We start from the raw sequence: 17,463 nt of genomic DNA on the forward strand, positions 1-17,463 counted from the left end.
TCTACATACCAGCTTAGAGTAGATTCAATTCATTTACAGGTTATAATGGACAAAGCACCCTTCCAGTAGCAAAATTCTAAAAATAGCCACGACAAACTTTAGTTCTGAAAGTTTACTTACAAATTAGTTGTTTGAAATTGGAAATATACTTCCCCACAGGAATAATATTATTATAGATTTCTATGTCAACCTCCAAAAGCCTATTTCACTTGTAAACTACCTAAATATAGTATAGTTGGCCCCCTGCATCCATGGGCTCCTCTGCATCCATGGACTCAACCAACCACAGATAAAAAATATTTGGAAAAATAAAAATTAAAAATACAAAAATTAAAAATAGTGCAAATATAGGCCTGGAATGGTGGCTTATGTCTGTAATCCCAGCGCTTTGGGAGGCTGAGGCAGGTGGATCACCTGAGGTCAGAAGTTCAAGATCAGCCTGGCCAACATGGCAAAACCCTGTCTGTACTAAAAATACAAAAGTTGTCCAGGCATGGTGACATGTGCCTGTAATCCCAGCTACCTGGGAGGCTGAGGCAGGACAATCACTTGAACCCAGGAGGTGGAGGTTGCAGTCAGCAGAGATCACACCACTGCACTCCAGCCTGGGCAAGAAAGCAAGAATCTGCACCCTGGCCGCCTCCCCCCGACACCCCTGCAAAAAAAGAGAGTAGTGCAAATTTTAAATACAGTATAACAACTATTTACATAGCTCTTACATTGTGTTAGGTATTACAAGTAATCTAAGAGATGATTTAAAGTAGTCACGTGTCACCGAATGACTGCGATAGGTCTGAGAAATCTATCATTAGGCAATTTCATCACCACGTGAACATCCAAATGTACTCACACAAACCTACATGGTATTAGGTTTTTATTTATGTATATTTTTTCATATGGAAAAACAAATATCCCAGAACCATTACTGAATATCAACCATTTTTCCTACTTGATCTGCAATGCCACTATTTAGTGCCATATGTCAGGTTTCTATACATGCCCTGTTATCTTATGGGACCACAGTTGTACATGTGGTCCATTGTTGATGAAAACCATGTATGACTGTACAGACTGTATACAAGAGGGTGTGTGTAGGTTACACGCCAGTACTACTCCATGTTATACAAGGGACTTGGGCATCCAGATTTCAGTATCCACAAAACTCCTGGAACCAATCCCCTGAAGATATGAAGGGATGACCTTACTACTATCACAAGGTCATAGAAACTCATTGGGATACTAGGAAAGCATCTCCCACCTCCCTGCAGAGCCCCCACTGCCCCTGCCAAGCCACCAACACCAAGCAATGGGAAGAAATTCACAGCAAGGAAAGGAACAGAGTAAGAATGGAAACAGTAGAAAGGCAGGAATTGGATGTGTGTAAGAGGTTGAGGCAAAGAATGAGAACCAGACCAGCAGATCCATAAATGCAGTGGGAGAGAGAGGCAAAGGAGGAAATGGTGCATCTGTCCTTTGCGCCCCCATCCCCGTCACTGGCTCCTCCATCACAGCAGACTTCTGTCGCCACCAGTACAACATTAAAAGGAAGAACTGGGGACCTAGAGACCTGGGAGGACAGAGGTCAGAGCAGGTGCAAGACAAGTCTCCTGGGTCTGCATCAGTAAGTGGTAAATCTGCAGGTGTACTGCCCAAATCTAAAAGTAACAAACGGACATTTCTAAAACCATAATTTGGTATGTCCAAGGGTTCCTATGCTTGAGGTGTCTGACCTCGGCACTTCCAGCACCTCATCTGGCCTGGATGTGCTTCCAAGTTCCCACTTGCTCCCTCAACTCCTCCCATCTCTGTCCCCTGCCCTGGGAATGTCAGGCTGGGCCAGAGTCTGGGCCCGTGCCCTGAGCACCATGCTCAGAAGGCACTGCTCACACCTTCTCTAGCCACACCATGTCATGGGGCAGAGTTCACAGGGCCCCCAAGACATGTTCACCTGGACACCACCCCACCTTCTGGGTCACACTCCAGGTCTCCCTGGGCCTGCTGCTTTACCTGCCAGGGTCCATTTTCTCAAGGGTGAAGCACTTCACCAGTTTGCATAAGAGAGGTTGTCTGCAGAGGTGTAGACAGACTTGGGACCTGCGGCCAGGGATGTCTCCCTGTACTGTGGAAAGATTTTGGACAACAAACTTTAGGAGTCTGAGATTCTACATTGCAGCCTGGCTTCCAGGTTGTTGTGAAGGTTGTGTTTATTTACCAAGATGGCAGCATAGGACCTGATTTTCAGAGCTTTACTTAGAACTTGGAAACAGCTACTTAGACACATGGAATGTGAACCTCTGTTTGTACTCCTGCCTGGGGCCCAGCAAGTGTTAGAAGCGAGCCTGTCTCTCCTCTCCCTGCTTTGGGCCGCTAGGCAATGTGCCCAGAAGGTCTAATCAGAGTGTTTGCTAATGAGTTGGCAAGCTCACTTACCTCCCTTCCTAGGGTTCTTCTTAATTAGAAACAAAACAGCTCCCAGCACTCCCCAAACAGAAAGTTCCCGAAAATTTCACACCCAATAAAGGAACCTTCCCTCTGCCACTCACCCACACAGAAGAGCAAAAAGATGACGCCTGTCGTCACCCCTGCCCGGGGACGTATGGTCTTTCCCTGTCTTTGTTGTCAGTACTGTACTCCTACGGTTTCCACCTAAGGAGAGCACTCACTGATGTACACTGGGACTTTAGAGCCCACACAGATTGTGTAAAATATTCAGGCAACAACAGTCAAAACCACAAGGAAGCCATTGACACAAGTCTTGGGTTACTCACCTCCGTGCGATTCGAGGCCACACCAATGCACAGCCTGAGCAAGGCTGTGGATCCCGGGACAGGCCCGTCTGCCCAAGTTTGAGGTCTGGTTTTAAGCAGCCCTTCCGGCCAACACAGATAACACTACCCTATTCTGCAATCAGGCCCAGGACACTGCAGTCAGCAGCCCTCACCGGTCCAACCACAGACTGCTGTCAAGCAACCCCATGACCATTTATGAAATCCCAATTACCTGTGCTTATCCATCGCTAGTTCAGTTTGCTGCAGTCCTTCATACACTGAAGAGCAGGTAGAACGAGTTCACCCTGAACACAGCATCCTTTTAAATGACGCTGGAGACCGTGATTTGCCACTGCCAGACAGGATGGACAGGGAAACAGATAGTCAACTGTGTGCGATCACAGGACATAATGGAATGAAATGTCAGATCAGGAGATAGGATTTCATCTGTGCTACGGTTCAATCTGTGCTACAGAGTTCACACTTGGTCAGGCTTTTCCAAGACGTGTAAAATTCTACAAGGTCTGTGCGGCATCACCTTTACTCTACTTTGCTCAACCACGATCACTGTGATTAGGAAGCCTGCCCATAGCCACATGACCCTCGCCACCTCCCACAGCCTGGGGGCCAGTTGTTACGGCATTTTATCAGGATCTTGGTCATCAGAAACCACTCTAAAAATGGGTTTCAGAAAGTAGAAGCAAGGCAAAAAAAGCTCTGACAATTTAAAAACCATTAGAATTACTAAGAGTTTGGTAAGGTGTCAAATTCGTTTAAAAATAGCCTTTCCACACACCAACGGCAGCCAGTTAGAAAAGATTGTGGAAGAGGGCTATACAGTCCCTTTCGTAACTGATATTAAAAATAACTACCTAGAACTGAACATTAAAAATTTGCTAAAAACACACAAAAAATACCAAGCATATGAAAGGAAAATGGAATAGACAGACCATATACCTGGAAAGTAATTTATTATATAGATCTCAAGTCTTTCAAAATTTATCTAAAATGAATATTAATCTAATTAAATCCCAAAAGGATTTTTTTCTACAGCTTGGCAAAAATGATTCTTAAGCTTTCATAGTGTAATAAATGTAAGAAAAGTCAAGAAAGTATTTTTTTTTTAAGGAAAAGCTATTGAGGGACAGAGGGCAAGACCACATTCTACCAAATATAAAAATATGTAGTAAGGCCAGGAGTGGTGGCTCATGCCTGTAATCCCAGCACTTTGGAAGGCCAAGGCAGGTGGATCACCTGAGGTCAGGAGTTCAAAACCAACATCCCCAACATGGTGAAACGCCGTCTGTACTAAAAATATAAAAATTAGCCAGGTATGGTGGCACACACCTGTAATCCCAGCTACTTGGGAGGCTGAGGCAGGAGAATCGTATGAGCCTGGGAGGCGGAGATTGCAGTGAGCAGAGACCGTGCCATTGCACTCTAGCCCAGGCAACAGAACTTGACTCCATCTCAAAAAAAAAATACCTAATAAAGCTCAATGATTCAGTAATAATCTAGCAACAGACAGGCAGATCAATGCAAGAGAACAGAAAATCCTGAAACAGATCTAAGAATAAATAATTTATTATATGGTAAAGGTGGCATTTCAAATCAATGGGAAAAGGTACGTTCATTGACAAAGGTATTGAACCATTTGGAAAATAATTGTATCTCTGCTCCCAAACATTCACCAAATGAGACTGTAGACCTAATAAAAATAAACATAAGATTATGAGAATAAAATACCAATAAATATTTATAGTATCTTGCAGTGGGATAGGAATTGTCTCACTCCTGCTGGGGTAACTCCCCATAACCCCAGGGCTCTCAGTTCCAAAGAGAAAAAGGGAACAGATGCCTCCTCCCCTCCTCACTCCCCTGGGACCCAGGGTTTGCTCCCTGAAGGTATCGAGCCACCCTGCCTCCCACTCCTCCTGGAAGGCCAAAGAAGCTTAAACAGCAGGGCCCCTCCCTGTGCTGCCCCTGGGAGTGCAGAGAGTTCCGGAAAGGGAAGAAAAGCCAGGTTCCGATCAAAAAGCCTCTCCATGTAAGCCTTTCTGGCCAACCACCTAAAAAGAGCTCAGAAGAAAAAAAGAACATGAATCTCCAAAGTGTCAGTCATTTGTTCACTTTTCTTTTCTCATTGTAAGTAAATATTCACTTTGGCACCTAATTTCATATCCATGTTATATGCTTTCTTAAAAAAAATGTGTAAATTTCAGTATCCACAAAACCTGGATCCATCCCTGTACCCACACTTTCTACTGTAACAGCACTCACAGATTTTGCCCTCAATCTATCTTATTAAGTTCACATTAAATAACTATACATTTGTAACAGGTGCATTTATGACTATGGTAAAGAGCACAAACTTTGAAATTTGAACTTGGGAAAGCATGATGAGATCAGGTATGTAAAAATGCTAAGAACAGTACCCAATACATGGCAATAAAAATCCGACAGAAACAAGGCCTGAACAAATATGTTAAAGTGCTTATTCCCAGTTGGCAAGATAATGGGAGTTTTTTCTTCACTTCTTTTTATTTCTATTTTCTAACTTACCAGCAATGAGCACATAAGGCAGGTATGTCCCATCAGCCCAGGAGTTTGAGACCAGTCTGGGCAACATGGCAAAACCCTGTCTCTACAAAAATGAGCTGGGCTTAGTGTCATGTGCCTGTGGTCCCAGCTAACTAGGAGGCTGAGATGGGAGGATTGCTAGAGGCTGCAGTGAGTCACAATTGCACCAATGCACTCCAGCCTGGGAGACAGAGCAAGACCCTGCCCCCGAAACAAAACAAGAAACGAAGAAATAAAACAAGAAAAAATTATTTGAGGATGCTCCTAATTAGCATTAACTAGTTCTTAGTGTTACATGGTTCTTTAAAAGGAACAGTTTCAAAGTACAGTGCCCTGAACTATCAACTTTAATATGATTTTGAGAGCTGGGTTCTCATGCTGAAGGTGTCCCTGATGGATTCAGATGAGATAGAGGATGGTCCCTCCCTCAGTGCAGATCCTGCTTCTAGGCCATCATTCATATTCTGAATCTGACAGGCAGGTATTTCAAGGAAGGGCATTTTGCCACCAGGCTAACTTCGACATACCAATGTCGAAGGAGTGGGAAGAGGTGGTTTTGGAGTCAGGAGGTTCCAAAGTTAAAGTTCTACTTCTGCTACTTAACAGCCGTACAACCTCGGGCAAATGACTTAACTTCATTAAGGCCATCTGATCACTTGTAAAACTTGGGTAGTGCTATCTACCCATACTCATGTATCGAAACAATTGCGTAAGTACACACTCTTGGTGGACTGTGATGTGTTCCTCAAGTAGGAAGATTACAGTGATAGCTGCCTTTACACAAATGACTACACAGCACAGTGAAGAGCACAATTAATTATTTTTCTCCAGTGAATCAACCTTGGCTGATGGAGATGGGAACTTCATGGTTCTGCTTTGCTCTCCAGCCAGGGGACTGACAAGGATGCCCCAAAAGCAGAGCCAAAGAGAGTTAAAAACAAATGGCCATGCAGCGGACACACAGGGTGGTCTCCATGTCAGCCAGGATTCTTGATAACAAGGGATGGACTGAACACTTACCAGCTTAGGGGAAAAAAAACTAGAAGAACAGCAAAAGCTCACTCTCACTTTATCCACAGGAGACAGCATTCAGGGGGCTCAAAGAAGCCCACCAGGTCTCAGGAGCTACAGGAGTCTTGCTGCCACAGCCACCAACACATTCTAACTGGCCTTCCTCTTTGCACTGCTCGCTCCAGTTTCAAAGTTCCAGTGAAATGCACCCAGCTGGCTGTCCTTGGAGGTTTGTCTGTGCCTAGCCAGAGCCAATGCCTGCCTCCCACCAAGCCTACACATAGAAGGCAAGTTCCAGGAACTGAAATAATAGCCACCAAAAACCAAACTCCACTGTGCATAAACATTGGCCACATAGAACTTCAATTCCTCTGCAAACTGGAGCTTTTCACCACCTCTCCCTTGTGCCTGGATAGGATAAAATAACAGAAGCTGGACAGGGAGGGAACATTCAGAAATTAACAACCTCAGAAAGGAACATTCAGAACAACCCCAGAGAGGGATACCATCCATCCTCTGACTGCCCTGGGAAAGTAACAGGCGATGTCACAGAGTCATCATGGTTGCTGGACTAGAGATAGGACTTCTGGTGGGTCACACCTCTCTCCCTTCTCTGACTCCAGGGCCAACAGTTTAACGTAATGGCTCCCTCTCAGCCTTGGCACAGAGCTTTCCATCGGGACCAAATCACACACAATATAGACGCCAATATGCTAGGAAACGCAAGCAACAAAGATCTGTTTTTCAAATGCCCTGTATAACTTAAATGTTATCATTGCGGTTTGGATCTATTCATGATCTTGGGGCTTGTTTGCATTAAGAACTGCAAAGAATGTGCACAGTATGACAGTGTATTTGTGATGTTTGTTTTACCACAATGCGGTCAATACATCATTGAGGCCTCAAAACCACCAATGAGCTTTTTCTCTAGTTGGGCATCCTACCAACCTCTTGACAAATTCCTCAGCAAGACATTGAACCATCAATCTCTATCTATGATCACTTAAACACACACACTTCCTCTACTAGGTAGAAAAACTGAGGTAATCAATGTCTCATCCTCTGACCCATCAGAAGTTTTGCTTTAGAAAAAGAGTATAGCTGCTCCAAAAGAGATGCCCCACTAAAATATATTATATATGTGCATATCACAATAATCTCAATGTACAATGCTGTACAGATGTGATGCAAATTACTAAAAAAAATGAAATTAACTAAAATGGAAGTTCTTTTCATATAGAAGTTAATTAGCACAAACTATAAACTGGATTATGTTACTCTGTCCATGTTGTATGCCTTGGTCCATTACCACACTAATATAATTCCTGGAATATCAACCATTTCTCACATGTCAGAGAAAATTTGGCTTTTAAAGACATGCAGTTCCAGAAATGAAACTCCACTCACCTATTATCAACTCTAGTCTCTGGTCTTTACTCCTTATAAAGAAAAAGACTACATAAAGACAGTACTATTATTACTATGTCCATTACAACTGTAGATCATGAAACAAAAATTATTGCAATTTTTCAATGGCTGACACTTCCAGGCCAATTTCTTGTAGAAGTCAGTAAATGGAAAAGTGACTGAAGCAGAAACTGTATGACCCTCAGAGGAAAAAGAATCAAGTTTCTGATAACACATAAACAGCCACTGACCTACAGGATGACAATCAGTTTCTTACCTCCGTATTGTGGTTTGCAGGGTACAATTTACCATTTAGAATCTACTTTATAGGAGTCATCAATCTCATAGCCCTCCTCTCAAAACATCCCTCTGAAGTAGGTGTTCATTTCCCATTTTACGCATGGCCAGTTGACACCCCCAGAGTGAACAATTCTCTGACTAGATCAGTATTTGGTCCCTGGAGACATCGGTGGGGCCTTCTTGAAACCCTGTGTCTTCCCATGGGCTGCTTTCCTCAACAGGTAATTTAGGGAAATAGATGGAGTTGACTGGTAAGATATTTGAGATCAGGGTGAGAACCATTCATACCTATAGGGACGTCACCAGGGTTGCTGCAGCATCCATCCACATGGGAGACTGATTCTCTAAAAAAGTCTCTTTGGTCTAATGTAAAACAAAATGGTAGACAAGTGGCCACAATCTGAAGGGGAAGGAAACGGGTCACGCAGGTGGTGGGCAATTGCTAAGCGACATTTTTCTACAGCTGGAATTCCTTTGTTCTAAAGCAAATGTTTAACCAGTGCCCATTGTATATGTGCTGTGCCAGGACCCCTGCACTTGAAATCCAGAAAAGAAATTATGTCACATACATGATAGAAACAATGCCACCTTATACTTTGCATTGACTCCTTCCCTTCACCCTATTCTCTCATCTTTATTAAAAAAAAGAAAAAGCTGATAAAATAGATAGGAATATGAAAACTCTCTCAGCCCACTGTATCCGTCTCCCTCTTTCTTGTCTCAGCTAAGCATTCTGAGAGCATCGTCTACACCTGCTGCTTCCACATCATCATCTCCCAATTGTTCCCAGCAGCCCAGCAGTCTGACTTCCATCCCTACCATCCCAACAGAACTGCCCTCACCAACCTCCTCCACATCCACCATGGGCTGAAGATAATGAACACTGCTCACCACTTGCCTAACTGGGACAAAATTGATTCCTATCTGGATGTGCAGCCATGCATGTCCACCTAATTACTGATAACAGTGCAGTCTCTCCTTAGCAACAAGTGATCAGTCTTTCATTTAGAAGCCACAGTTTGGCTAGGGTAAATGTTAATGAGAGGCTTCTAATGGAGTATGGCAGTTTTAAAACATATCAAAATCTTTGATTCTCCTCTTTCTCTCCTATTGCCCCCTCCTCTGCAATCTGGGCCAACGAGTAGAGCACAGCAGAAGCGATGCCATGTGCCTTCCAAGACTATGTCATAAAAGACTGTATTATAGTTCTCCACCTGATTCTCCTGGAACAAACACTCTTAGAACCCAGCTACCATGGTATGACAAAGTCCAGGCAGCCCATGGAGTGTCCTACATGAAGAGGGCCATTTGGAGAGGAACCAGGACCCCGGTCCTGGACCCCAACTGAGCTCCGGTCAACAGCCTTTTGAGCAGCCATCTTGGAAGAGGATTCTGCAGCCCCCTAAACGGTGACACTGCATGGAACACAAACCTTCCATGCCAAGCCATGCCCAAGTTGCCTATTTCCGAACTCAATACCTGACTGTTGTTTAGAGCCACTGTTTTGAAGACGTTTGCTATACACCAATAAATAACTGATATACACGACTATAAAAGATTCTGGCTTCTGCTTAAAAATTCTACAAGAAAGATGCTGAGAATTTTCTATGTATTAAACTGTTAAGATTTATAGGAGGCCGTTGATTTAGACTGAGCTCCTGCTCAGTCAACAGATCTGACCAAAACAGAGTCACTCATGCCTAAAGTTCCACATCACCAAACCAAAACTAAGCTATTTATCTGACCTGAGAAATCAAGATAGAGAGATGCTAGTTAAATCCCCAAACAGGAAAGTTTTAGCATAAAGAAGTCCCCTGTGCTTGAACCCTTACAAGGAAAGTGACGTAGAGCAACCTCTTATTAACAATCTGCTTTTTAGCACTTTTCTATTTTCTTGTTCCTGCTCAAGAACAGGAAAGGCACCATGTAAAAACCAACAGCCAATGCCTGATCAGAGTCCCTTTTCTGCATCTTTAGATGAAATGATGCCCAGTTCATGAATCACTAATCATTAAAGCCAATTAGAGCTTTAAACTAAATGTGTTGAAATTTTAACAGAACTCAACAAATAAAACACTATATTGTAGAGACAACTGCAGGTATAAATTTACTAGAATCTGGATAAAACTTTTTTGAAAAATGTTCAAAGCAGTTATATTCTAATACATTTCCTAATATTGAGTGGGCAATTAATACATGAATACTTTTGAAATCAATTGCTAAAGTAACAGAAGATATAATTTTACCTCTTTTCCTTCCAGAAGGCAACATTAACTGCATTTATAGCCAAGTAATGCTATTTTAAAATCTTCATTATCCAGAATAATTCTCTATACTATTATAAATTCATCAGTATTTCTAATATCATCCTGCTCCCAGGACTTAGATATCTCTACTTTGGGCCTTAACGCTCTGTTTCTGCTAAGAAAAAAAATGACAAAACTACCGCAAGTGTGATATATAGAACTATTAAAGAGTAAAATAGCTCATCTTTCTCCTAACTCAGAGTTTGACTACAGCTTATCAAAAATGAAAAAATAGAAACCATATATAAAACAGATTTTTTTCCTCTATAACCAAAGCCCACTTGTAATAAACTACACGAGAGGTTCAAATTTGCTTGATCATAATAGAGCTGTTTAAAAATACATGGCTGGAATTCACATTTGCAGTTTGCAGATGGAGCAACAATGATACTCTGAATAATATGTGATTGAAACTCCGCATGGAAGGAGGGGGTGTGTTATCCCACCCTTTCTATTCTCTAAGCCTAGGTCTTCCTAAGGACTACTTTGCTCAATGGGTAATTTGGGAAATTAGAGTTTGTTGTTAAGATGTCTGAGATCGCCAGGCGCGGTGGCTCACGCCTGTAAGCCCAGCACTTTGGGAGGCTGAGGCGGGTGGATCAAGAGGTCAGGAGATCGAGACTATCCTGGCTAACATGGTGAAACCCCGCCTCTACTAAAAATACAAAAAAAAAAAAAAATAGCCGGGCGCCGTGGCAGGTGCCTGTAGTCCCAGCTACTCGGGAGGCTGAGGCAGGAGAATGGCATGAACCCAGGAAGTGGAGCTTGCAGTGAGCCAAGATCGCGCCACTGCACTCTGTGTGCCTGGGCGACAGAGCGAGACTCTGTCTCAAAAAAAAAAAAAAAAAAAAAAAAAATGTCTGAGATCAGGGATAAGCAAAAGATTTCACTACTCTGTGAAGCTCACTGGCAATGACCACAGGAACCATTAATAAAGATTGCCTTATTAAAAATCTCCATGGCACTGGGCACTGTGGCTCATGTCTGTAATGCCAGCACTTAGGAAGGCCAAGAGAGGAAGATTGCTTGAATCCAGGAGTTCAAGTCTGCAGTGAGTGGCAATTGCACCACTGCACTCAAGCCTGGACAACAGAGTGAGACCTTGTCTCAAAGAAAAGAAGAAAAATGCAAATAAAACTCTTCATGGCTTATCATAAAATGAAATGTCAGGCAAGGCAAGAGGCCACACCCTAAGGAGAAAACAGATAGGTCTGAGTATGGGGGTAATGCTCCAGGCAGCAGGCGGTGAGCAAAGGGGTCAAGCTGGGTTCCTGGGAAGTTCCCCATAAAGTTCAGCCAACCATGCACAGGCCTCCTCCCAAATACCACCACTGAGCAGGGCTTCTAGATCTCACTGCTTTTGACAACACAGCCAACCTCAGCTACCAGGGTCATTTGGACCAAAAAGGAAAATACCACTAATCAAACAGGGCCCAATTTCTTTAAAAAAAAAACAAACAAAAACAAAAACAAAAAACAAAAAAACAAACAAACACACACCAATTGCTTTCTCATTAGAAAAGAACTTAAGAAAATCACTAGGCCTATTAGACCAAACAACTAACTCCACAGGTGGCTAACAGCCTGGCCCACTGAGTGGGGCAGCACCCAGTCCTGCAGCTCCACAGCCCTGACGATAACTTGACTTTCATTCACAGACGGCCTAGGGAACATCGACAGCTGACCCAAGCCGTGACATTCCATGCCTGCTTCCTAGCCATGTGGCTCTGAACTAGTGACTCAGCCTCTTGAAGCCTCAGCTCCTCTGTTGTAAGATGGAGCTAACTATACGGGTCTGGAACACTGTAAGAGCCACACACTGAAGTAGTGATTCTCCAAGTGTGTCGCTGGGCTAGCAGCAACAGCATCATCTGGAAATCTGTGAGAAATGCACATCTCCAGCCCCCACCCAGACCTACTGTATTACACTGTTTTCACACTGCTACGAAGAACTGCCCAAGACCGGGTAATTTCTAAAGAAAAGAGGTTTAATTGACTCACAGTTCTTCATGACTGGGGAGGCCTGAGGAAACTTAGAATCATGGCAGAAGGGGAAACAAACACATTGTTCTTCGCAAAGTAGCAGAAGAGAAAAAGCAAGCAAGAGTAAGGAAAACTCCCTTAGAAAACCACCAGATATCCTGAGAACTCACTCACTATCACGAGAACAGCATGGAGGAACCGCCCTCATGATCCAATCACCTCCCAGCTGATCCTCCCTCGACACACGGGAATTATAGGGATTACAATTAGAGATGAGATTAAGGTGGGGACACGGCCAAACCATATCACCTACTAAAACAAAAATGGAGTGGGAGAACTTAAGGGGCTGGGAGAGCCTCCTGCAATGTTACATGCCCTTCAGGTGCTTCTGATTCATACTAAAGTTGGAGAACCACTGAGCTACTGTCTTAAAGCATAGGTACCAGTGTAACAAATAGCTCCTCCCGTCTCTGCAATGCAGATAACACAGTGTTCTACTTGGTGTGTTCAATGTCTACGCTCATGGCAAGGGAGACAGATGGTGATGATGATGATGGGGAGGATGAAAATGATCATTTTTCTTTATCGAGTGACAGGAAGTGGGACAAGGAACAGAAGACGTCCTCATTCGTGGCTGAAAATTTATGTGACTAACTCACAAGGCTGTTGCTTCTGTGGCCATCCAGGACATAAAGGCAGAAAATGAGCTTTTTTAATACAGAACTTTATTTTATAATCATGGTAATGGAAACTTCCATCTTTCTTCCAGAACGTTTCAACAATTTCAAGAGGGTTTTGTGGAGCTCTGGTCAAAAGTCTAGCTGCTGAGACTTCACTTGGCAATAGAAATCTAACAAAGAGTACCTAGATCCTTAACCTCCCCAGAATCTGGCTGAGCTTCCAACACGCTGGAGAATAAGCACTGTCACTTGGCACAGGAAGGGTTCTCGGGCAGATGAGGGCACTGGCAGAAGCCTGCGAAGATGCAATGCATCTGATGCTCTGAGGCCTTCAACATTCTCGCAGGCCTGCTCTGCTACCCCGGTGAAATCCATGAGGCCACCAGCCCCCATCAGCACACCTGCCAGGAGTCTCACTCTATCTCTGACCCAGCCTTGTGCCTATGTGCCAGTCATTTGCCTATTTGCTCTTTGACTCATTCCTTACCCTTCACCTGCAAACTACCTTTTCCAGGCTTATTTGCCAACTGGCTCCAGCTGGGTTTAAGTGGAAGACTGGAGGATGAGAGGAAGCCAGAGAATTTCCTCCCCTTCCTTTCTCTGCTTGTGGTGATATCTCCAGCAGTGGCTTTTGCTTCTCCATGATTCCAACTCCCAGCAGACAGACCTTCCCTCTACAGTCCCAGGTGCTTCTGAACACCCCCATGCAGATGCAGTTCTTCACCTGTGGTACCACCATCCTCTCTCTGTTCTACCAGCCTTTGTCATAGTAACGGTTTCCTCCTACTGTTAATATCTGGGTGAGCTTATCACCCCTATTTGGCTTTTAGCATCTTCTAAAGATCTTTGTAACTAAGTACTTATATTAAAGTGTTCCTATTTTATTGCATGGGCCATGACTAATGCAGCCTCCTCTCATGTCTTCAATCTTGATCATGCCTTACCTGCTGTCTACCCAACTGACTCAGCTCCCTATCCAAGATTTTCTCTGGACCTGTCTATGGGGAGCTCCTGTTCACATACAGAGCTTTAGTTCTTACCTGTTTGTGATCAACCAGTTTTGATACCAGTTCATGCAACTGTTCCCTGACACCAGCCCAAGTCCTGACCACCCACACTCAATACTCACCTAATCCCAGCTCTCTTGGGACAGGCCAGTCTCCACTGGTATCTGCTACCTTCCCCTTCTTGAACTCAGTAACTATTAGGTTGGTGCAAAAGTAATTACGGTTTTTGCCATAATAAGTTAACACACACTCTGAGGATCTCAATACATATTTTCTATTTAACAATGTTTCCTGGAGCAACCATATAACATTAAGTGAATATTTAAGTTAATCAGGCAAAAGGAAGTTTGTGACTTGAAATAACTAACTGGCCCAAACTCACCTGATATTTTCACAACTTTCCACTTCCTTTTGGCTACAAAGATACAACAGATGTACAAACTAAAGAGAGAACACAGTGTTCCAGAAAATGATTATGCTTTTGGCAGCTACCCACATAAGTGTAGTAAGTGCAGTATAATAACAGTCCTCCCTGGAAGCTTCTTGTTCTGTAGAGAGATTTGCCCTCATTTCAAGTCTCGCATTCCAAAATAAATTGTTGAATTATCCTTACCAACCAACCTTAGAAAGCTCAATTCCTTTAATTAATTTTTCGAAAAGTTAAAAAGTTAAACAAAACAGAGAAAATTGCACATAATAAAGATCGCAGTGTTGCTGACTTAGGATTGGAGCCAGGACTGGCAAACGCCATGGCTTTCCTAAGCCTACACACACTATATTTATAGGTGTTGCATACTGCTCTACAGCTTTTGGAAATATTCAGTTAGTGCTCATGAGGTCTTCTAGAATAGGAGAGGGCATGGGTTCCCTTAAATGTTAAATAAACTTCTAGAATTGATCAACTACCTTAATAAGGGCTTCTGAGCCCTTCTTTAGTTGCTCTGCTATTCCCAGTTTGCCCTTAAGGAAATGCAGGCAGTTACCTGAAGGTAAAGCACATTAATAAAAAGAAGAAAGAAAAGAAACAGGTCCAATATTGCAGGTTATTTTCTAAAATGATCCAATGCACTAATGCATAAGGTCCCCAAAAGTTTGTTCCATGCTGCCTGTGCAGCAAAGATGGCACACAGAGGCCCCATGTCTGCAAAACAGCCCAGACCCTTTCCATTCAACAAGCCCCGGAGACAGATGCTGAGGGATCATGGGCCAGCACAGGCCCCCCATCTATAGCTCACTCCTCCTCTGCTCACTTTGTATTTGGATGCTGAGAGATTCTAGTATTTGAACAGCACCCAACATTGTTCACAATAATATTAAGCTCCAACAAAACTTCCCTATATAATTTCACATCAATGTGAAATTCCATATATTTTCACAGTGCATTGTTATTATTTTCCTAAAACCACTGACTTCATTTCAAGCTTCTACAGAATTGGAAATAATGTGAATTGTAAGACCTTAAGTAAAAAAATAAAACTTGGACTTTTCTTAGGCCTTGCCACTCGTTTCTGGATGGTTTCATTTCTGAAAGCCTATGAGGGGGAAATAACTCAAAGAGCAAATTTTAGCCTGTGGGTCTCATCCTGGGTCTTATCTCTGCCACTAATTAGCTGTGTGGCCAGAGTGCACTTCACAACCTCTCTCCTGGCCTCAACTTCTTCCTTCTATAACAAGGAAGTTGGACTAAATACTGTCAAATATCCCTTCTAAGCCTAAAATGCTCCAATTGACTCCAGGAAAATAACCTAAGAAATGCATATATTAATTCAAAGTAAAATTAAAGCGTGATGAAATAAAAACAAGGAGTTTAGATTTCTAACATCATTTTAGAGGCTGCACTGCAGATTGGGGTAGAGATTGTGAATTTAAGAGAAAAGCAACAATGTCAAGACAAAGGAACACAGGTAATTGAGAAAGGCCTCCAAAAGTTACTAAGCTTTCATGTGATATCATGCACATGTTGTTTAAGAGTTTGCGGAGTCAAAAGCTTTCTCCTCCAGTGCAGGAGATTTTGTAATATTTCTAAATGATCCAGCCAAACAACATTGGAGAAAAAAAACTCAAACACTACACTACACAAGCCATCATCCTGTCACAAAGCCATAAGAGCTCATGAAAAACGATGGTATTGTTAAGGTTTATTTATAGTTCTTTCTTAATCAAATAAAAAATGAAGAGGAAAACACTCTGAATATAAATTTTTAAAGACTTTAAAGACCCAAGACCAGTAGCAAAAACATATATGAAGACATAGTCCTACAAATCGTCTTTTAAAAAAAAATTGTGTAGGCAGGAATGCTTATGGCTATGGCTGAATTCTGCCTTTCTCCAGGACATCGTGAATAATTAGACATCCAGCAGTCTAGGTTACCGCCATCAGGACTTTGGGGAACTTGACAAGGTGAAAAAGATTCTGTTCCCAATCCAACTTACATTTTATGCAATTTGCCCCAAACACCACTGTAGTATCTGACAGTAAAGCAAGATAATGTGTGTCATATTTTTTTAAGACACGCACACTGAAAACAACCATCTCTTCATTCCAGGGATATAAGCATGAACTAAAGGCAGGCCTGCCCTCAAGGGGCTCACTGTTTAGCAGGAGAGAACAACATTTAATACGTAATTGGAACAGGGCATATGAAACGCCACAATGGAGATGTACATAAAGAGAGGTGGGGGCAGGGAAGTGCAAGGAGGAAGCAGCCACCTGTGGCTGAAAAACCACAGTTGCTACGGTGGTTATGAATCCAAACTCTAGAATGGGGCTCCCCAGTTTCAGACCCCAGCTTGTTACTTGCTAGCTGTGTGACTCCGAGCAAGACATTCAGCCTCTCTATGCCTCAGTTTCCCAACTGTTAAATGAGAGGGATAGTAATGGTGCCTACCTACAGGTACCACACAGCGTTGTTGCAAAGATTCAGCACACGAGTTCATGTGGGGCTTCTAGAACGGTGGCTGGTACACAGGAACCACACACAGCATTGACTGTTCTCGCTGTTACAGAGAAAGCTTAGATGGTGCTGAATCTTAAACGCTGAGTGGGCATTTCCCAGAAAGACAACTATAGGCAGAGCCTCCCAGGCAGAAAACAGTGCATGCCAATGAATACTAGCATGAAAAGCAACCCCACATGATTTGGTGTAGCTCAAAAGTGACATGTGAGGGGTTTCAAGGCAGGAGGTAAAGATGGTAAGGACAGATGGCAGAGGGCCCGTGTGTGCCATCCATAGGAATTTCTCCTTTATTCCCACAAGAATGGGAAGTGTGAGTTTCAAGTAAGTAAGAGCATTGTCAGATCTAGCAGGAGAGTGGAGGATGGCCAGAAAGAGGCAAGGATGGAGACAAAGAGACCAAATAAGAGGCAACAGCAATGGAGAGAGATGACCACCATGAAAAGGAAAAATGGTAGTGAAGATGT

At 43.0% G+C, this 17,463-nt stretch overlaps 1 protein-coding gene across 13 annotated transcripts in view; it reads right to left on the reverse strand.

The window, feature by feature from the left end:
• The window catches only part of CSGALNACT1 (chondroitin sulfate N-acetylgalactosaminyltransferase 1), a 357,330-nt gene that overhangs the window by 279,066 nt on the left and 60,801 nt on the right, over positions 1-17,463 (reverse strand). For 2 of the 13 annotated variants that reach the window (XM_063668562.1, XM_063668561.1), the window contains exon 3: positions 3,001-3,120. The exons of 9 other annotated variants lie outside the window; for them this stretch is intronic. The gene's annotated coding sequence lies outside the window, so the exon portion shown is untranslated. Of the gene's footprint in view, positions 1-2,007; positions 2,120-3,000; positions 3,121-12,529; positions 12,557-17,463 lie in introns of those variants that run through there. 2 more of the 13 variants (XM_063668554.1, XM_063668556.1) reach the window with 2 other exon arrangements.

This window comes from Pongo pygmaeus, chromosome 7 (assembly GCF_028885625.2).
Source record: "Pongo pygmaeus isolate AG05252 chromosome 7, NHGRI_mPonPyg2-v2.0_pri, whole genome shotgun sequence".
Taxonomy (NCBI): domain Eukaryota; kingdom Metazoa; phylum Chordata; class Mammalia; order Primates; family Hominidae; genus Pongo; species Pongo pygmaeus.